This window comes from Prionailurus bengalensis, chromosome C1 (genome assembly GCF_016509475.1).
Source record: "Prionailurus bengalensis isolate Pbe53 chromosome C1, Fcat_Pben_1.1_paternal_pri, whole genome shotgun sequence".
Lineage (NCBI taxonomy): Eukaryota > Metazoa > Chordata > Mammalia > Carnivora > Felidae > Prionailurus > Prionailurus bengalensis.
This window is the reverse complement of record NC_057345.1, coordinates 77,231,223-77,251,709: the sequence shown is the minus strand read 5'-3', so window position 1 is coordinate 77,251,709 and position 20,487 is coordinate 77,231,223. Positions and strand designations below refer to the sequence as shown.

Below are 20,487 nucleotides of genomic sequence, written 5' to 3'. Positions count from 1 at the left end.
CCGAGCCATCAGCCCAGAGCCTGACGCGGGGCTCGAACTCACGGACCGCGAGATCGTGACCTGGCTGAAGTCGGACGCTTAACCGACTGCGCCACCCAGGCGCCCCAATACACTTTTTTTAAATGCAGAGAATATCTCCAAAAAGACTTCATTGCCTTACATACAACCTGCTAGAAGAGAGACCCGTGTCAAAGACAGAGAGCTGAGAGGAAGTAGGACATGCTAAATGTGCTTTCACAAGTACCCTGGAGGCAGACTTGGTGCAGACTCTGACTTTCTTGGGTGGCTTGGAGTCAGGATAATGCACTAAGAATCGATACAGAAATAGAGATATGGCCCAGAATAGATTGTTGTGAAAAGGGTTCTGATAACATTGCCACCAATAATGGGAATATGAGAATTCCAAATGAAAAAATTATTTTCCTAAGGAAAACAAGATGTCACAATGCAGAAAGGCTATGACAACTGATATGCCAGTTGACCAGGTGAAAGAGAAAAAAGCTTCTTGAATCACTGAGGCACTGCCTGGCTGTGTAGTCCCCATATCACTGAGTCTCAGTTCTTCTATAACTAAGACTTACGATTCCAGTTCTCCTCAAACAGAAATATTATTCTTCTGGTTTCCTGGACAGAGGCACCCACACTAAAATAATCCACGTTAAAAGAAAATTACAAGGTCAAAGTACTGGTGAAAACCTTGATAGATTTCATGCTAATTCTACTTTCCAGAAAGTTTCTGCCAGCTGCCCCTGAAGAGAAAGATGGAATAAACCAGCAAAGCCTGGGGTGAGGTGCAAGTATTTCCAGCATGGAATTCCCAGCATGGTAGAATACCATGAAGGTGTACAACAAAGTAAGAAACTGAGGAAGGAACAGTATTAATTATACTTCAATATTGTTTATTTGAGGGTCTCTCTTCAGAGGCAACTGGGGTGATTTCACAGGAAGGGAGAAGAAAACAGTTTTTCATGGGTGGTAGAGCTATTGTTAGTAAAGTTTTAATGAGGCACTCTGGGCATGGTCTTCTTAGCACAACCAAAATGGCCCTGGAGGCTGTGGGGTCACATGACATTAATATGGGGGGAATACTTGACTTCATTCTGTTTGCCTCACATTCCTTTCCAAACATTAATTGCCTGAGTTTCTCTGTTCAAGTGAAAAGAATAAGCATACGCAAATTTTTCACTTGATTGTTGTATTACATTTGTCTATATTTCTTCTAGATGCATTTGTGTTCAGGTTATGTATTCCAGCACATGTCCCCTCAGGTATAGGTGAGGAACAGAGCCTCTTACATTCTCAGTAGGCCGAATTATGGTGTATATTGAGGACATGTGCTGCGCCTTGTACTAAGCTCTTTAAAATTTTTTTTTATATTTTCATTTTATTTTTGAGAGAGAGAGACAGAGACAGAGTGTGAGTGGGGGAGGAACATAGAGAGAGGGAGACACGGATCTGAAGCAGGCTCCAGGCTGAGCTGTCGCCCAGAGCCTGATGTGGGACTTGAACTCACAGACCAGATCACGAGATCATCACCTGAGCTAAAGTCAGACGCTTAACTGGCAGAGCCACCCAGGCACCCCTAAGCTGTTTTTCAAACCTTATATCCACCTGATCCCCTTACAACTCTCTGAAGTTGGTAATGTTCATTTTATTCCCAATTTACAGGAGATTGGGGAAGTGAAAGGTTGAGTAACTTCGCTCAAAATCATCCAGCTAGCAAGTGGATTCTAACCGGGCCTGTCTGTCTACAAAGTACTATTCCTCCCTGCAGTGTTCTCTACCTTCTGGGATGATGATGCTCCATGCTTGAGCTCCTCCTGATGTGAATTCTTAGTGTCCTATGTTTGATTGGAAAGGGTGCTCTGTTTCTATCCCTCCAACAAGCCCTGGGTTACTTTTTGAGCCAGAACCTGCTTTGAGAAATTGTTGCCACTAAAGAGGAAACAGCCTGTTCAGGAAAGAGCTCTAGCTTTATGGTCAGAGTGATCTGGCTTCCAATCTTGGCTCTTATTCTTGTTAGCTATGTGACCTTGGCCGGGTAACTTAACCTCTCTGAACTTCAACTACCAAGCCCTCTACACAGAAAAAGCTAAAACGTTATTAGGGGTATAAAACCTCTAGATTATATTCAGGCTCTGTGCTTCTAGAAAGGTGGTATGTCTAGGGGCTGGGAAGTGAGAATACAAGGAGGATAAAGGATCTAAGGAAGAAAAAGAGGACTGAAGCAGAAACTTGAGCATTGCTTCTTCTCATTTTGTTTTCTTTATAATTTAAAAAAATAATCATTACACATTAATAGAAAGTGGGTCTCAGGGTACAAGTGACACCCTCAGTTGGAAACTAACATTGGTGGCTGCTTGACAGAGATGATCATCTGTTAATCTTCCAATAGCCCAGTCTGGCAAGATTAGTAGTCCTGCAATACAGTTGAGGAAACTACGGCTTAGAGAAGTTGAGTAACTTGCCCAATATCACACAGCTTGAGTGGGATTTAAAACCTAGGACCATCTAGCACCAAATGCTGTCCTCTTCCCATGACACCCTTCTCAACCCATGTAACACTGAGTTCTAGGTATGTTACAGGGTCCACTTCTCTGCGTTCCCCAGCTTCCGGGCAGCTGGGCCCACTGAGCAATCTACCCACTGTACTACACAGAGCAGTGGGGCCAGAGGCAATGTTCCCTGAAAAGTAACACAGAAAATTTGATACTGGAAGGTCACTGAAGGTCAAACCACTTGAAATGGATTTCCCAAATTTCATTGTAGTTAAAAAACAAAAACAAACAACAACAATAACAAAAAGGACTAGGACCTTATCTTGGTAATGAAACTAAAACTACAGTGAAATGAAATTAAAATGGTCTGCTGCCCTTGGTTTCCTCTTCCTGTGCTCTGCCCTCATATGGGGACACTTTGCTTCAATGAGCTCCAGTGGGAAAGCACCATGCTTTTAGCTCCATGCCTGACACGTGGGCACTGAATACATACTGGAATCCCATAATTCAGCTAGGCCTGCAGGTCCCTGACTGGGAATGGCCTCACTCTCCTTGAACCCTCGGTCTTGGCCACTGACCAGAAGCTGTTCTATCAGTACTTCCCTGTCTCCATGTCCTCCAGTTCGTTGATTTTTGGTTCAACTTTTCCCCTCATATTATCTGTGTCACGGCTGAACGTTCTGGTGAATCCAGTCAGAGATCTTTCTTGAACACCTTGGAACAAATGCCTGAAGATCCTAGAACAATTTCACATTAAAAATCCCTTTTATTAAGCAAATGTATATTGCGGATTGGGCTCTGGGCCTCTAAGGGTCCAGCCTAGGCTAGATGCTGGTGATAATGTGGTGAAAAGCCAGGTGCAGTCCTGCTTCATTTGTTACCTTTCAATTCCCACCTGCCTCATTCCTGGGAGCCACCATCCCTACCCAAGGCACACCCTCTCCAGTCTTACCCTCTGCCATCTGTAGCCAGTCCAGCCTTCCCTCCCACCCTGGTTGTCTTTCCAGATGCTCTGTTCCACCTGCGCACAAGTGGGAATGTGTCTTCTCCCCTGGGATGACATTGTCTTAAGAGCTCTGCTACTGCTTCCCAAACATCCTTTTAAAGTTCTCAGGTGAGATTTACTGTTTAGTATTTATTTATTGATTCACTCGCCAATTATACACTGTACCCTGCCTAGAAACCACATAGCATAGCATTTGAGCATGGACTCTGGAGTGAGAGTGAATTTAAATCCTGGCTCTGCCACTTACTAGCTGGGGGACCTTGGGCAAGTTGCTTTCGTTCTCTGTACATGAGTTTACTGGTGCATAAAATATGGGATGATAATATTACCTACTTCATAAGGACTAAGTGAGATAAGTCATGTAAAGTGCCTAGAACAGCACTCAAAGACATCCTCAGTATTACTTACTATGGCTATTGAGCACCAGCGCTGGGCTAGGAGCTAGGATGCAGTGGTGAACAGTACAGAGACAGTTAAAGAAACTAATACAACAAAGGAGGAGATTTGTAGCAGGCATAGTACCAGGTGCTAGAGTGTATGGTGGGAGGAAACTTGCTAAACACACATTGCAGGGCCTTATTGTATTTGTTCCCTGTGGCTGCTGTAACAAATTATCATAGTTCATGGCTTAAAACAACACAAATTTGTTATCTTATAGTGGTGGAAGTCAGAATTCCAAAATGGGTCTCACTGTGTAAAAATCAAAGTTTCAGTAGGCTGAGTTCCATTCTGGAGGCTCCAAAGGTGAATCTGTTTTCTTGCCTTTATCCAGCTTCTAGCTCACATTCCTTGGTTAGAATTCCCCTTCCATCTTCAAAGCCAACAGTGGCTGTCAAGTCATTTTTATGATGCCTGTCTCTTTGGTTCTGACTTTACTGTCTCCTCATTTAAGGACCCTTGTGATTGCATTGGGCCCACTTTGGATAATCTATTTTAAAGTCAGCCAACTAGCAGTCTTAATTCCATCTGCAACTTTAATTCCTCCTTGCCTTGTAACATAAGATATTAACAGTTTTCAGGGATTAGGACGTGGATATCTTTGGATAGGTCCAATATTCTGCCTACCACACTTACGTTCAGAGCTTTTGATTCAGTAGCTCTGTGATGGGGCCCAAGAATTTGTATTTCTAACATGTTCTCAAATGATTCTGATGCTACTGATTCAGGAGCACACTTTGAAAAACACTGATGTAGAGACTTTGGACATTCACATCTTCATCCATTCAACAAACTTTTTGGATCTCTAAGTGTGAACCCAATATTACACCGGATGTTGGGAATAGTGCCTGCAAATTAAAAAACAAACAAACAACCCTTCCCCCTCAAAAAACCCCCCATAATCTAGCAGAGGGGCGAACAGTTTCAGTTTGGTGTGATATATAGTCAAATAGAGCTATGTGCAAAGTGCTAAGCATTTCCAGAGAAGAGAGCAACTGACAGGGGCAAGGGTGTGCTTTATAGATGAGGTGACATTTGAGCTGGCCATTAAAAAGTAAAGAGGAGATTTCTAGGAGTTAAGGAGGAGAAGAATATGGCAGGTATTGAGAATAGCATATGAGAAACAGCACAACATATCAAGCGATGAAGAATAGTTCTATGTAGTTGGAGTGGATAGTGCATAGCAGTGGAGAAGAACTGGACCTGATACTAGAAAAATGCTGTGCTGTATTAAGCAATATAGTGGACCTGTCTAGTTGCCTCTCAGCCCACACTGTCTTTGAGAACATTCCTCTCTAGAGATCCTACTGAAGGTGTGAACCTCAGGCTGTCATGTTTTGTCTGCATGACCTTACTTGACCCATGAGCTAAGCCAATCAGATTTCCTTTCTCGGGGCACCCAGGTGACTCACCCCATTAAGCTTCTGACTCTTGATTTCAGCTCAGGTCATGATCTGATGGTTCGTGGGATTGAGCCCCACGTTGGCTGCTTGGGATTCTCTCTTCCTCTCTCTCTGCCCCTCACCTGCTCTCTCTTGCACTTTGTCTCAAAATAAATAAATAAACATTAAAAAAAAAAAAGAATGCCTGTGGGGGCAATGTGCCTTGATGAACTTGTGGGGAGTGGTGAGGAGAGGGTAGGGAGGAATCTGAAGGGGAATGGGGTAGAGTCACAGTAAGAAGCAGAGATACTAAAGGCAGCAAGAGAGGAGCCAGCAGACATGGGATATTATCCTTAGCAACTCCCCTGCTGCTTAGCTTCACTTCTTCCTTCGTGAAAGTCCTTCCTTCCTTTCTTCATGGTTCCTTCTTCTTTTTTATTTTTATTTTATTTTTTTATTAAAAATTTTTTAATGTTTATTTTTGAGAGAGAGAGAGAGAGCAGAAGCAGGGGAGGGGCAGAGAGAGAGGGAGGCAGAGAATCTGAAGCAGGATCCATGGTGACAGCAGACAGCCCAAAGTAGGGCTTGAACTCATGAACTGAGAGATCATGGCCTGAGCCAAAGTCAGACGCTTAACCAACCGAGCCACCCAGACGCCCAATCCTCCTTTTTAAAAAACAAATACTTTCTTTTATTAGAGCAGTTTTAGGTTTACAACAAAAGTGAGAATAAGGTACAGAGATTTCCTATATACCACCTGCCCCCACACAAACAAAGCCTCTCCTTTTATCATTATCTCCCAACGTCACTCACCAGAATGGTACTTTTTTTTTTTTTTTAAACTGAGGGTGAACTTTCACTGACACATCATAATCACCCAAAGTCCATCCCTTTTTCTTTAAAATAAACTTCTTTTTCTTTTTAAAAAAATTTTTTTAATGTTTATTTATTTTTGACAGAGAGAGAGAGAGACAGAACCCGAGCAGGGGAAGGGCAGAGAGAGAGATGAAGACACAGAATCTGAAGCAAACTCCAGGCTCTGAGCTGTCAGCACAGAGCCCAATGTGGGGCTCGAACTCACAAGTTGTGAGATCATGACCTAAGTTGAAGCTGAATGCCTAACCGACTGAGCCACCCGGGCGCCCCTAAATTTCTTTTTCTTAAATGGCATGGAGTACTTTTTTTTTTTGGCAAATGATGATCACTATCTAATACAAAGTTCACATTTGATCTTGGCAGAAATAAGCCAGTGGAAGTGTATGAGGCAAAGGAATAACACGGTTTGATTTGTGTTTCAGAAAGATCTCTGGCTGCAAAAAGGAGTCAGGGGAGCTGGTAAAAGGCTTCAGCACTGACTTGGGCGATAGAGGATGAGAGCCTGAACTCAGGGAGCAGCAGGGAGGAGGGAGTGGGTCTGAAGGAGTGCTTGGGAGATAGAATTAATAGGACTTAATATCCTGAGATGTAGGAAGCCCAGGGCAGAAAGTGTTAAGGACAGTCCTCAGTTTCTAGCTCAGTGATTTGAAAGAGTTGCAAAACTGCTAACAGAGAAAGAAAGTGAAGATAGATTCACATTTTGGAAGAAATATTAAGCTCAGTTTTAGGCACACTTAACATCTGAGGAGCCCATAGCTACATCCAGTAGGCATTGACACTTTATTCCTGGAGGTCAACAAATGAGTTAGAATAAAGATGCATGTAGCGGGGCTCCTGGGTAGCTCAGTCAGTTGAGTGTTCCCATTCTTGACTTCAGCTCAGGTCATGATCCCAGGGTCATGAGATCAAACCCTGCATCAGTCTCGCCTGGCATGGAGCCTGCTTGAAATTCTGTCTCTCTCTCCCTTTGTCTCATTCCTCCACTCATTCTCTCTCTCTCTCTCTCTCTCTCTCTCTCTCTCTCTCTCTGTCATACACAAAAAAATACATATAGGTGGTAGCCACTTGACTAGATTAGATTCCAGAATGAGTTCAGCATGAGAAGGGAGAGAAAGGAAGGAAGGAAGAAAAGGAAAAGTAAGACAACAAAAACATGGGAAACACTGACATTGACTGGCCAGAGGAGGAACATGAACCAGCCAAGGAATCTGAGAAGGAGTGGTCAGAGGGGTAGAAGGAGACCCAAAAGAGAGTGAATCATAGAAGGTAAGGGAGGAGAGTCTTAGGGAGGAGAGTCTTAAGCAGGAGAGAATGACCATATGGATCAAATTGTGCATTGGGATTAAATAAGATGAAAGCTGAAAGTAATTCATAATATTTGATATTTGAGGCATTGTTGTTGTCTTTAAAGAGAGCAGTTTCATAAAAATGGAGATAGTGGTAATAAGATGAAGTCATTTGGGTGAGGGGTGACTGGTTGGTAAGAAAGTAGGCAAAGCAAGAGACAGCTACTCTCTAGAAGTTTGGAAAAGAGATATTTGGGCAGAAGCTTAAGGATGAAGAGAGATAAAGTATACTGCAAAACCGACCTAATTCTTCACCCCTTCCTGACTTCACACCTTTTGTGCTGTGACTTTGCAGCTCCTCTCATTAAGAAGTAGAGTCTATTTCCTTGTTCCCGGGCTGGCCTTGTGATGTTGTGCCAGTTCAAAAGGCTTTGCGTACTTCTCTGCCCTCTCTCTCCCTTGAAATCCTGCGTGGCTATCATGAGAACAAACCTGTGCTAAGTTGCTGGATAAGTTATCAGTGGCCCAGTGACCCACTTCACCATAATTAATAACCTGCTAATTGCCAGGCACGTGAGTGAGATCATCCTTGACCACCCTGCCGACCTACCACCTGACTGCATAACTCATGAGGATGTGCAGTCAGTATTTCAGGCCCAGCTAAAGTCAGGGGAGCCTGGCCCAGCTCAACAGAACTGCCCAGATGACTCACCAGTTTGTGAATAATAAAAATGCTTATTGTTTCAAGCCATTGTTTTGGGCTACTTTGTTACACATCAACAGCTAACTGATTCAAGAGATTATTGGGAAGTTTCCATTATCTTGCTTGGCATGGAGGAGATTTGAACATATCTGCATGTTGTGGGGAAAAGACAGGTTTAAGATTCAAGAGAAGGAGTAAGTGACAGGAGAAGGGGCTGTGACCAAAAGCTCAGGTGGAGGATTAGCCTGGAAATAGGCGGAGGGCTGCCTTTGTTTTTGGGATAAGAGAAGGAAGTAGGGATATGGAGGATGATGTCCTGGACTGAAATTCTCTGCATCATTGGGGCTTCAGCCAGGCGTGAGCTAGGTGGTATCATCTCTGGACATGCTCACATTTAACATCCAACCAAAAATTAACGTCCCAAACTCATGCGTTTCCACATCTGTCAAAGCTAAAAGGGGCATCTGAGACAGACTTCCTTTTGTTTTCACTGGCGTGTCAAATGCTGCAGTGACAGCAAAAGAATAATCTTCAGTTTGTGTATAATGAGGTCTGAAATTTCCGTCTCCACACATTGATCATGAATCTTATTTCACTAGATAAACTGACAGCAGAGTCTCAGGTACTTAAACAAATTTTTGAAAAAAAAAATCAACACAACCACCCACATCTCTGATTTTTTCCTGCTGTCACTTTTATGGTTCAGTTAGTTTGTCTATATGCACTCGTTTCCAGTTTTGTCTGGATTTCTCAACAGCCAAATCATTCCTTAATCCTAGACATATACTTCTCTATCTTGAAAAATGATTTTGTTGAAAGACCACTGGTTTGGGAGGCAAAAAAACTGAGTTCTAGTCTTGACTCTGCTGTTAACTAGCAAACTTATCCAGGCTAAGTCACTGAACCTGTTTTCTTATCTGAAAAACATATTCCTCCAAAAAAACTTACTGAGTACCTACCAGGTGCCAGGTACTGTTGTGAGTGCTTAGGATCCATCAGGGAAAAAAAACAAAGACCCCGGCCCCCAGGAGCATACATGCTGAAGTCAGACAATGAGGAACAAATGCAATAAATGGGATAATTGTATCATGTGATAGGTAGTGAAAAGTATTATGAAAAAAATTAAAAATAAAGTTGGGGTGGGGGCAAGTTAGAGGTCAGGAGAAATGCCTGAGGAGTTACTGGAAGGAGGTGAAGGAGTTACCATGAGGGTATCTGGGGGAAGAATGTTCCAGGCAAAGTCCTTGAGTATTTCCTCAGTCTCCCTTTTCCTCCACACTCCATTTCTGCATATTGACCTCAGAGGAGGTTTATAATGCATACAATCTTCAGGCCGTTCTTCCATACTCCTCCGTACATTTCTTTGAACAGCCAAAAAATAACTGTCCATTCACTTTGAACTAGCCCATTGGCATTAGGTGGAAGAGCCTCTCACCTTGTGTTTATTTTCCAGGACCTCTGTGTGGTATTTTCCTGCCATCCAAAAGCCTAACTCTGTATGTATTATTTCAAACATCACATGGACATTTCCTTCCAGCTCTGCATAGGACAGTGCAAATATACAGTGTGGGCAAAAGCCGGCAAATGTATCTTTAAAAAAAGACATGGCTCTTGATGAAGTACCTACCATTTCTGAATACCTCTTATGTGCCAGGTGCTTCGCATTCCTTATTTCCCCTAATCCTCACCACACCTCCATCTCTCTCTCAGGTTAGCATTCTCCCACAACAGTGGTTCAGAGAATTTTGAAAACTTACCTGTGGTCGCACGGCTAGTAAGTCTCATAGTCAGAATTTGATTCCCAATGACACTTTGCTTCAGCAATACTGTACAGCTTCCTTTCTTCCCAAGTACCCTTTCATCCAGGTGGAAAACCAGAAACAGGTACATGACACAACTAGAGAGTTGTTTTAAGGCATATAGCATGGTGGTGAAGAGCTTGGGCTCTCCAGTCAGACAGCCTGAGTCCAAGCTCCAATTCTGCCACGTTATAACTGTGTGATCATGGGCAAGTTACTTAACTTTTCTGTGCCTTCCTTTCTTCATTTGTAAATATGCATAATGAGTACCCATCTCATAAGTTTGTGGGGAGGATTCAATGATATAATTCATATAAAGTGCTTAGCATAGTATCTCTTACATAATTGCTAATATAGGTTAACAATTATTCTCATACCTTGATTTTTTTTCAACTTTTTTTTTTAATTTATTTTTGGGACAGAGAGAGACAGAGCATGAACGGGGGAGGGGCAGAGAGAGAGGGAGACACAGAATCGGAAACAGGCTCCAGGCTCCGAGCCATCAGCCCAGAGCCTGACGCGGGGCTCGAACTCACGGACCGCGAGATCGTGACCTGGCTGAAGTCGGACGCCCAACCGACTGCGCCACCCAGGCGCCCCTTGATTTTTTTTTTTTAAAAAAGCACATGGATATTTTATTTAAAAAAATTTTTTTTAACGTTTACTTATTTTTGAGAGACAGCGTGAGCAGGAGAGGGGCAGAGAGAGAGGGAGACACAGAACCTGAAGCAGGCTCCAGGCTCTGGCTGTCAGCACAGAGCCCAACACGAGGCTCAAACCCATGAACTGCAAAATCATGACCTGGTCTGAAGTTGGACGCTTAACTGACTAAGCCACCCAGGCACTCCTAAAAGAGCATGTGTGTTTTAAAATATCTCTGGAAGGGTCAGGTACTGGTGAACTTACTTTTCACTTTGATGATTTCTACAAGGTATACACTTAAATGTTGGACCAAAGATATTACTTATTTAAGAAAGCAACTACACAATGAGACAATTTTAAGGAAATACCATTATTATTATCATTGTAAAGAATTTGGAATAATAATTATTACTCCATAATTTATTTGGATAGATGGATTTGGAGGAGGTTTCTTGGAGATGATTTAGCGAAGCCTTGAAGCCTGTATAGCATTTTGATGACAGAATAAAGAACTGGGAGGCATTTTAAGTGAAAGATTCTTGCAAAGTAGAGCATACAAGCAGGAAAGAGTAGCCAGTGAATGCAGTTCTGTTCAGCGATAATTGTTTGGTGCTGTGACAACTACTCCAGGTGATTGTGCTTTTCAAATACCTAAAGTGGAAAAGAGAGGGTGTAAGTGAAAAATTGCCTAAACACTCCACTCCAACACAAAAATTGAGAAAGATTGCTGGTTGAGGCCAATTCCATGAGCCCTGCTGCCAGAATTATTCCGGTTCATCAATCCAAATTGAGCTGGAGGAACCTTTGACATCCCCCTCTCTCTGCCTGCAGGTCAGCTGTCTCCACTCCTGAGGTCATCACTCATCAAGAGGGGATAATCCCAAGGACAGCAGGATCTGCTTCGTCACTTGGATTTAGGAGTGAGAAACCCATCAGGCAACTAAACAGTAACAATGACCCGCCATTAAACACACTGAGAGAAGAGCATGATGAGGAGATTGTACAAGAAGAATCCCAGGGCTCTTGCTGACAACGCCTATGGAGTCACTGACCACTGTGAGCTCTGCCCATTGAACTGCAGTGAAAAATCTCCCCCTCCCCAGAGATGCTTGGATGTGGGCACAGTATCAGTTCAGACAATGGTCTTTGCTTGGATTTAGAGTGGAAAGAATTTGTGCTGTGGGGTAAAAAGACCTGGGTCTGAACTGTCACTCTGCCACTTCTGTGTGGTATGCTTTGGCAACATTAAAAAAAAATCTCTCTGAGCCTCGGTTTTTCTTGTCTGCAAAATGGAGCAAATACCGACACAGAGGGCTTTTAAGAGGACCAAATGCAACAGTGTTTGAAAAGCACAAGCTAGGTACTTCGCTTTATGGAAGAAGAGCAAGATGTGGGGCCAAAAAAGAAACTGGCATACACAAAAATATTTTCTCAAAATTATTTTTTGTCCAAGGCACTCCACCTCAGAAGGTATGCTTATTTATTTACCTTAGATACCAGGAGGGAAGAGAGAGAGGATGGGGAAAGTCAGATTCTAGCTCTTACACAAGAAAATTCACTCTATATAATTTTCCAACAATGTTGCTGTCCTTCCTCAAACACTGGGGCCACAGGCATCATGCCAAAGAAGTCAGCAGCCTGGAAGATATTTTAAACTGACTCTGGGACTGAACGACAGGCCATTTGCTCCATATGCCACTGACGCGTTAATCTAGGCAAGGCTGCTAGGCACCTGGGGACATCCATGCTAAAATGCCATTTAGGCGGGGTGCACCCAGTACAGTGGCAGAAGTTCATCAGCGCAAACCATGAGGGCAGCCAAGAGGATAGAAGTGGCAAGGAAGAGTGAGAAGGAGGTGCACTCTCTAAGCCTGGAAAGATTTTCTGAGTTGCAGACACTTCATTATGCTTCTAGGAGAGCTGCAGATTCAACAAAACATCAAAACTGGGTATTTACAGTCTGGACAAATGAGTATCTGCTACTTTTGCACCCATTATACCACGTGGCCGCCAACCCCATGACCCTTCTATCCACTGGCAAATACTGGGCGATGCTCTAGTCTACTAGAATGACCTCCTTTATCCCTGCAGTTTCGTCATAAAAAGCAAGTGGCTGCTGAGCGACTATGGTAGATGCCCCAGTGTCAGACTTCCCAGGATCCAATTTGGTGGGAGGACTCTGGGCCTTTGGTCTCCTTCTTCCTTTTGCCCAGCCCTGTTTCTTGGTTACTCTGAGCAGTAATGAGCTTCTCTACCCCAGCATGAGGACAGGCTCACAGCTAGCACATGAAAAAGGCTGAGCTCGTGTGGGGCAACTATTCTATTTCATGGGCAGATCACACATCTGTTTTTTCCCTTCTTCTGCAATGCAACTACACTAATGATTTTTTTTTTTTTTAAGTAGGAATAAGGCAGTGCTATGGCTTTCTGAGAAAAAAAAGTCACACGGCAGGATAACTGCAACAGACATCATAAAAGGAGCTAGAATGAAATGCCCACCCATTCTTGTCTTTGGAGCAAATGATTTCCAAGAGCAAAAGTCTCATTCTAAACTGGGGGATGTTAATAAACAAATAGAATCACTGCCCTAATTATTTTCTTTCAGGCAAATTAAACTTCTGAAAAAATCAGCTTTTCCTGTTAATGTTAGCTATTTTTCATAATCAGATGAATCTGAAAGATTATAAAAATCAGATTAGGCCACCAAAGAATATGAGAGTTCTCCCTGAGTTCTCTGTGGCGAATAGCTCAGAGTTGTCATTGTTGAAAATGGGCTCTGGGAACAGCCCATGATTCAAGTCCAGAGCTCTGTCCCTTATTCATTAATGAGCACTGGCAACTTACTCAACACTCCCAACCAAGTCTCTGTTTCTTCATCTGTAAACTTGTACAGTGTAACCCCACCTTCCAGGGCTGTTATGAGAATTCAAAGAGTAGATTTGTTTGTAGTGAGGAGCATACTTTCTGGCATGTGGTCAGGGGATCTGTGGTAAAGTCATAGAGCTGATCTTGGGAACCACATGTCACTTCTGTTTTTCAGTAGAGCGACATTATCTCTGTGTGTTCTTAGCAAAGACCAAATGGATGTTTTAATCATAAAATAATAGGTATTTTCTGAGCCTTCACCACTAGACCCAGTGGGCTGTATTATGCATTATAAAAGATTTGTAAGAAGTAGAAGAGATTTGGGGCACCTGGGTGGCTCAGTCGGTTGGGCGGCTGACTTTGGCTCAGGTCATGATCTCACTCATGGTTCATGACTTTGAGCCCCGCGTTGGGCTCTTTAGTGACAGCTCAGAGCCTGGATCCTGCATTGGATTCTGTGTCCCTCTCTCTTTGCCCCTCCCCTGCTCATGCTCTGTGTCTCTCTCTCTCTCAAAAATAAACATTAAAAATTTTTTAAAAAAAAGTAGGAGAGGTTTTTTTGTTTCTTTGTTTGTTTGTTTCTTGGCTCAGGAGTAGCTTAAAATCAGCCAGGAAGGACAGTGACACAAATTTTAATCCAAAACCCAATGTTTGGCAACTCTATCTTAAATGAGATCCATCTTAAAACTCATGTTAAATGAGATCCTTACACCTTACTGCAGTAGTCCTTACCTGGTCTTCTTGCACCCATCCTTGACCCCCGTATAGCCAATTCACAGAGCACTCATATCTTCTCAAAATTTGCTGACTGCTCCCTATTTTACATAGAATGAAATTCAAAGTCTTCACTCCCATGCCCTTCATGGTCTGGGTTCCAGTTACCTTCCTGAGTATATCTCTTATTGCGCTCTCCTTTGTTCACTCCCCTTCAGCAATACTAGCTTCGTTAATTGCACCAACTATGCTCCTGCTTCAGAACCTCTGGACTTGCTAATGTCTCTCTGGAATGTTCTTCCCTATGTATTCATATGGCTTGCTCTTCTACTTTAAATTTCTGTTCAAATGTCACATAATCAGAGAAGGCTTCCCTGACCACTCTTTTTAAATAATCACCCCACCCTGCTATTCTCTACCCCCTCATTCTGCTTTATTTTTCTTCACAGAGCCATCAAGACTTGATATAGGGAGGTTAATGTGGGGACACCTGGCTGGCTCAGTCGATGGAGGATGCAACTCTAGGACTCGTGAGTTCAGGCCCCAATTTGACCATAGAGCTTAAAAAAAAAAAAAAAAAAAAAAAAAAGGAAGGTTAGTGTAATGAGCTCTAATCCCTATTGCTACAACTGGTCCCAAGGCTGTAATTGATCTTTATTATCTTCATCTTCCACCACTCATTCTAGATTTCCCTTGCCAGCACTTCAGCTGGTCTAGGTTACTTTCTAGATGGGGTGACTTAGATCTGCATCCCCAGGGGTTCTGAGTAACTTTAGCCCTTTTGGACTGAAGTGGCTGCAGTTCTATTTACAGTTATCAGGCATGGCGTTATCACCAAAAGATGGCTCATTGAATCCCTGGGTCCTAGGAAATACTCTCTTCTGCCCTACTACCTCCATTATGTAGAACCCTAGTTCCTCATAGTAATCGAGTCAATTTTCCTTAATAAAATTTCACAAGTGGATCATTGAGAATGATGGTGAAAAGAACCAATCTGATTTCTACCCATTGATTCCTGGACCCATATATTCTAGCTGTGGAGAATCAGCACTGTTAGTTCTGTATATGTACTGCATGTTGGCAGATGCAGTCCAATCCTATAGGGTATTATGCTCAAGCTGGCACCTTAAATGAGACTTTAATAGGCCATTCCATTATTCTACTAACTGGGTGATGAAGTACATTGCAAGACCAATCATTCTCATAGTCCTGTGCCCATTGTCACACTCTCCTTTACTATCAAATGGGTCCTTTGATTTGAGGCAATGTTGTGGGGGATCCCATACCAGCAAAGAAGGCATTCTATAAATACTCAGATTGTGGTGTTGGATAGTAGTATTGGCAGCAGCATGATGGTCACGGAAGGCAAAACCATATCCAAAGTCAGTGCCAATTCCAGTAATGGAATTGGGTCTGATGTGATCACCGTGCCACCAAGTAATTGGCTAGTGCCCTTGAGGATGGTGCTTTATCTGTTCCAGAATGTGCTGCTGCCAGGATGGATAATTAGCCATGGCAGGAACTGTATCAGCCTTGGTGAAAGGGAGTTGATACTGTTGTGTCCACACCTCATCTCTAACCCTGTCATCATGGCCATGTCATTCATGAACCTCTTGCACGGTACTGGAGTGGCCACAGAGAAAGTCTCACTGACATCCAGAAGACAGGTCATCCTCTCTACTTGGTTGTTGATGCTCTATTGATTCACTATGAAGGATGCTCATGGGCGTTAACATGAGAGTCAGTAATCCTCACTCATTATTCCTTTCTTCATAAATCCATCCATATGTTTCTTCCCCAAAACTCCTTATAGAGAAAGCCGTAAAAATGGACATTATCAAGCTGGTCATCACTATGGGCCATTTAGAATATGTCTCAATATTGTCTGCACAAAGGCAGAAGAGAGCAGCTCTACCTACCAGTTTCCACCCTTATTGGTCAAGAGTTTCTCCGAAGGATGTTAATCCTTCTCAATGCATATGTGTGAGTGCTCAGCAGATCCCTGCAGATACTCAGTCAGGTTATCAGAGAAGTTCAGGCTAGAAGGTCTAATAAATTCATGATCCAGCTGAGACAAGAACCCCTGTCTGTTTATTTCTGAACACAGCTGTTTGCTGCAGGAAAAGTTGGGATAAAAGGTGGGCTGAGAGGACATGAGATGAAGTCTAAGGAGTGTCTGATATGCCTTCAAAGCCTGGGGAGAAAGGCATGATTGGAAGAACGTCTTAAGTTATATATGTCAGATAATAGGATATTTTTAAAAATACGTGCTGTTTGGTGCTGCCAACAAAGGCAAAAGTTGTTAGGAGAGGAAGACATCAGTGTGGGCTTCAGTTGGTAGGAAAGGAGCTAGAGTCTTGAGGCATGGCTGATGGTGAAGCTGAGGATTCTGGGTAGAGTCCCTCTCCATGTTAAGGAAGATGAATTGAGAATTCTACGGAGAGGAGAAGGTGTCAAAACCAGGAAAGTGATATCCAGACTGCTGAGAACATAAGGATTATCTTGGTTCAGACAGATTTTCTGTCCTGCTGCCTCTTACAAGATAGCAACCTCTGTTGTGATGCAGTATATAGTTCATGGTTAAGTGGAGAGACAAATCTGCTTAGAATCATAGTTCTACTGCTTGGGCATGTTCCTTACCCACTTAATCTGTGGCTTCTTCAACTGTCAAAAAGAGATAGTAATAGTACCTGTTTCATAGATTTATAATGAGAATTAAACTAATTAATTTGTGTAAAATGCTTAAAATTGTGCCTGACTCTTAATAAGCCCCAATAAATATTAGGTATCGTTGTTATTATTAGGGAAAGTGCAAATAATGGCTTTAACACCCAAAGGAGACCTAACCAGAACAAAATTAGAAGAAAAGGAAGCATTGGGCAGTTGGGAGAAAGCAGAACAACAACAACAACAATAACAACAAAAACCACTATGCAAAAAAGTTCGGAACAAGTATTCAGTCATGTGTTCTGCCCAAAAGTGCTCTGAGATGTCTGAAGCATGTCAGAGATATTCACTCAACATAAATTCCATTTAGCTTCAGGGCAAAGAAAACCAATGAAACAATAGCGGCCATGTTGACATTATCAGAGAAAGCAGTGGCAAAAAACCCTGTTGGTCGGCTCATCTTTTAGAATCTATGGCACATATGGGTAGCTTGGGCCTTTTCTCATTTCTCCAGTGTACGGCTGGATTAACCAGGCAAATGCAATCTGCCTCCACATCAGAGGAAGAATATTTCCATGCAGAAAGGGCTACAGCTGTCACTGTCGACTCCCCATGCATCCTGAGAATAGTATGGTTTGCAGCAGCCAAGTTTTGGGGGAGAATAGAACTCCTCCTTCTACCTGAGCTGCCTACCAGGCTCCCTTTATACTGACCGTGCTTTGTATGAACAGAACAATGTAATATGTTGAAGATTCTGGGCACTGAATAGAGTTGAGAGAATATCAGAGCATTTCAACATTGGTTTGACAAGATATCCAAAATATCATGAAGAGTTTCCTTTTTGGTCTTCTGCCTTCAAGGTGCACTCTCTCCAATACTGAAATTCTTTGTGAATCTGCGTTGGCAATTAGCGTGAAGACATAAATGACCTTTGGCAATCATTAGCTCTTTAATCATCATCTGCCTTCCCTTTATTCTCCAACAGATCCTGACCCACTTCATTTTTGTGTTGTAAAAACCTTCCATTATTTTCTAAGTTCACAAAGGGCCTTTTTAAATTTTTTTCTTTTATTATGAAAGTAATACTTGCTTATTAGAAAAAAATCAGATTGGAATGGTACAAAGTGAAAGTAAAAGTTTCCCTCTCCACTTTACCAAGAACCACCCCCAAGTTCACCACTCCCCAGAAGATTGGCCTTGATAATATAATAGCAAATGGTGTATGCTTCAAAAAGGATCGTACCGCCACCTCGCATACTCATAAATATGTACTCTTGTGCAACTTCCTTTTTTTATTGAACAATATTGAGAATATCTTTTTGTGTGTTCACATAGATTTACCTTGTTCTTTTTAATGAGTGCAGTATATTTGACTTTGTGGGTTTTACCATAACCCATCTCCTATTAATGGATACTTAGGATACCTTCAGTTTTTCTCTATTATAAACCATGCCGGCATGAACACCCTTTTCCATACATCATTGTGTAATTGTGAAAGTGCATCTCTAGGATAAATTCCCCAAAGACAATTTTGCTGAATCTGATGGTTGTGTACACTTAACAAACCTTTCAACAGATATTGTTAAATCTCTCTCTAAAATGTGGAACCAATTTACACTCCCATTAGCAGTATATGAGAGTGTCTGTTATCCCACTCCCTACCTTAGGGTACTATTTGCTATGCCTAATCAAACTATTATTCCTCCTTCTCTGGAGGAAGTGCCATGGGCTTTCAAGTCAGGCAGACCTGTTTCTGAATCTGACTCTGCCATTCATGGGCTGTGCGACCTCTTTGAAGTCACTAGGCCCCTTGGGGCCTCAGTTTTATCACCTATAAAATGGAAAAAAAATAATGTCTTCTGGGTATGTGTGCTGTGATAATTAAGTGAAATAACACAGGTGAAGAACCTAGTACAGTGCCTGCCAGGCAGTAGCCACTCAGTGTGAGCCATTTCCCTTAGCTGCAGTTCCACAACATGCCATTCTTGTTTACACCTGCTTCCCATTGCTGTCTCCTTCTCCCAGAGTGCCCTTTTTATTCTCATGGTGAAAATTCTCACAGTACAGTAACAAGAGACACATATGCTGAGTTCTGAGATCACTTTCCTCTTCTTACTTCATCTCTGTTTTTTATGCATGTTGTTAGAGAGGTGATGACACTTTCCTGGGGCTTCGTGTCCAGGATTTTGGGTATCTTTAGTTACCAGAACTGATAAGTTAACTACCAGATTGCTTTTGAATTATTTTTATGCAAATTCACCAATCCTAAAAGGTTATAGATGTTTGAGTAATAAAGCAACTCTTGGGAGTTATAGGGTGACTGAAGTTTCTCCTTTGTTTTTATTTATTTATTTAGAGACAGAGTGTGGGGGAGGGGCAGAGAAAGAGAGAGAGAGAGAGAATCCCAAGGCTCCATACTGTCAGCGCAGAGCCCAGCATGGGCTTGAACTCATGAAACTGTGAGATCATGACGAGCTGAAATCAAAAGTCAGACACTTAACCAACTGAGCCACCCAGGTGCCCCTGAAGTTCCTCCTTTAGAAAAAGATTTCTGAAGAATTTCTTGTAGAGGATGATGTACACTGCCCCCCACCACTGCTTGTCCCCAATACCTATGTCTCATACAAAAAATTTTGAGAAATAACTGACAGCTTCTTTTCATTCTTGACCTATGTACATTCAGGTAGTAGCAATTTGGTTATTGGATGATCCTTATAGCTACATTATAGTTTGTACACCCTCATATAAATTCAGTTTCTTCTGATTTCCAAGAGCTCCTGGCCTAACCATTGAAGACTAGGGGATTCTGACTTGGCTGATTCACTACCCAGAAACTCAGCTCTACTTTGACTATTTTCTTTTAGTGTTAAGATCTGGAGAAAAAAGGTATGGAAGAATTAAAGAGAAGACCACCGTAATTAGGTCCTTTAACTTTATCAAAAAGGGTTGTACCTAGTGAAGAGGGAAGGAAAGCGGACCTACTTAAAGATGCTTCCTTCTCCATGTGATATTCATTCTTCATGGATCTTCCTCAGTTTCTGGAAGGAAATTCAGCTTATAAAACTTGGATGGCTTCATGTTACAGAGAATGAGATGTGATGCTCTCTGCAGCAAGGCTACCTTAAACCTGCCCAGTTAAAAAGATCTGTATGAGCTTTGACTGCAAAGAGATTTTAGTTTTAGCATGAAAACCCAATATCAGATCATTTGAATTTATTTTCCACTTCAGTTTACCCATCTGCTCCAGGAAATCTGATTTAAATACATTTTATCAGAAGCCTTCCACAGGCACCAAGTTACCTAGCAACTCCAAGTTTCCTTTAGTGAGTTGTTTCCAACATAAAGAGTGTTCACAACTTGGGGAGGATGTGTTTTTAGCCTTCAAAGTTTATGAAGCAAGAATTAAATATTGAAACTGCCATTCTCACTCTGCATGAATGTAGAATCTATTTAAATTACATAGAGTCTTGGGGGCTGTATTTCTAAAGAGAAATTTTTAATTAACCTACATGACCATAAACTTGAATGAAATAGTTCTGTTTAATTTGCACTAACCAATCCAAGTGCAGCATTGCTCAGCTCTAATTTAGGATCTTTAACAAAATCTAATT

The 20,487-nt window shown here is 42.2% G+C and overlaps 1 long non-coding RNA gene across 1 annotated transcript in view; it reads left to right on the top strand.

The window, feature by feature from the left end:
- Positions 1–11,895, top strand: part of LOC122480758 — a 65,211-nt gene extending 53,316 nt beyond the window's left edge. The window contains exon 3 of the long non-coding RNA XR_006296656.1: positions 11,462–11,895. This is a non-coding gene — a long non-coding RNA (uncharacterized LOC122480758). The remainder of the gene's footprint in view (positions 1–11,461) is intronic.
- Positions 11,896–20,487: the final 8,592 nt, after the last annotated feature.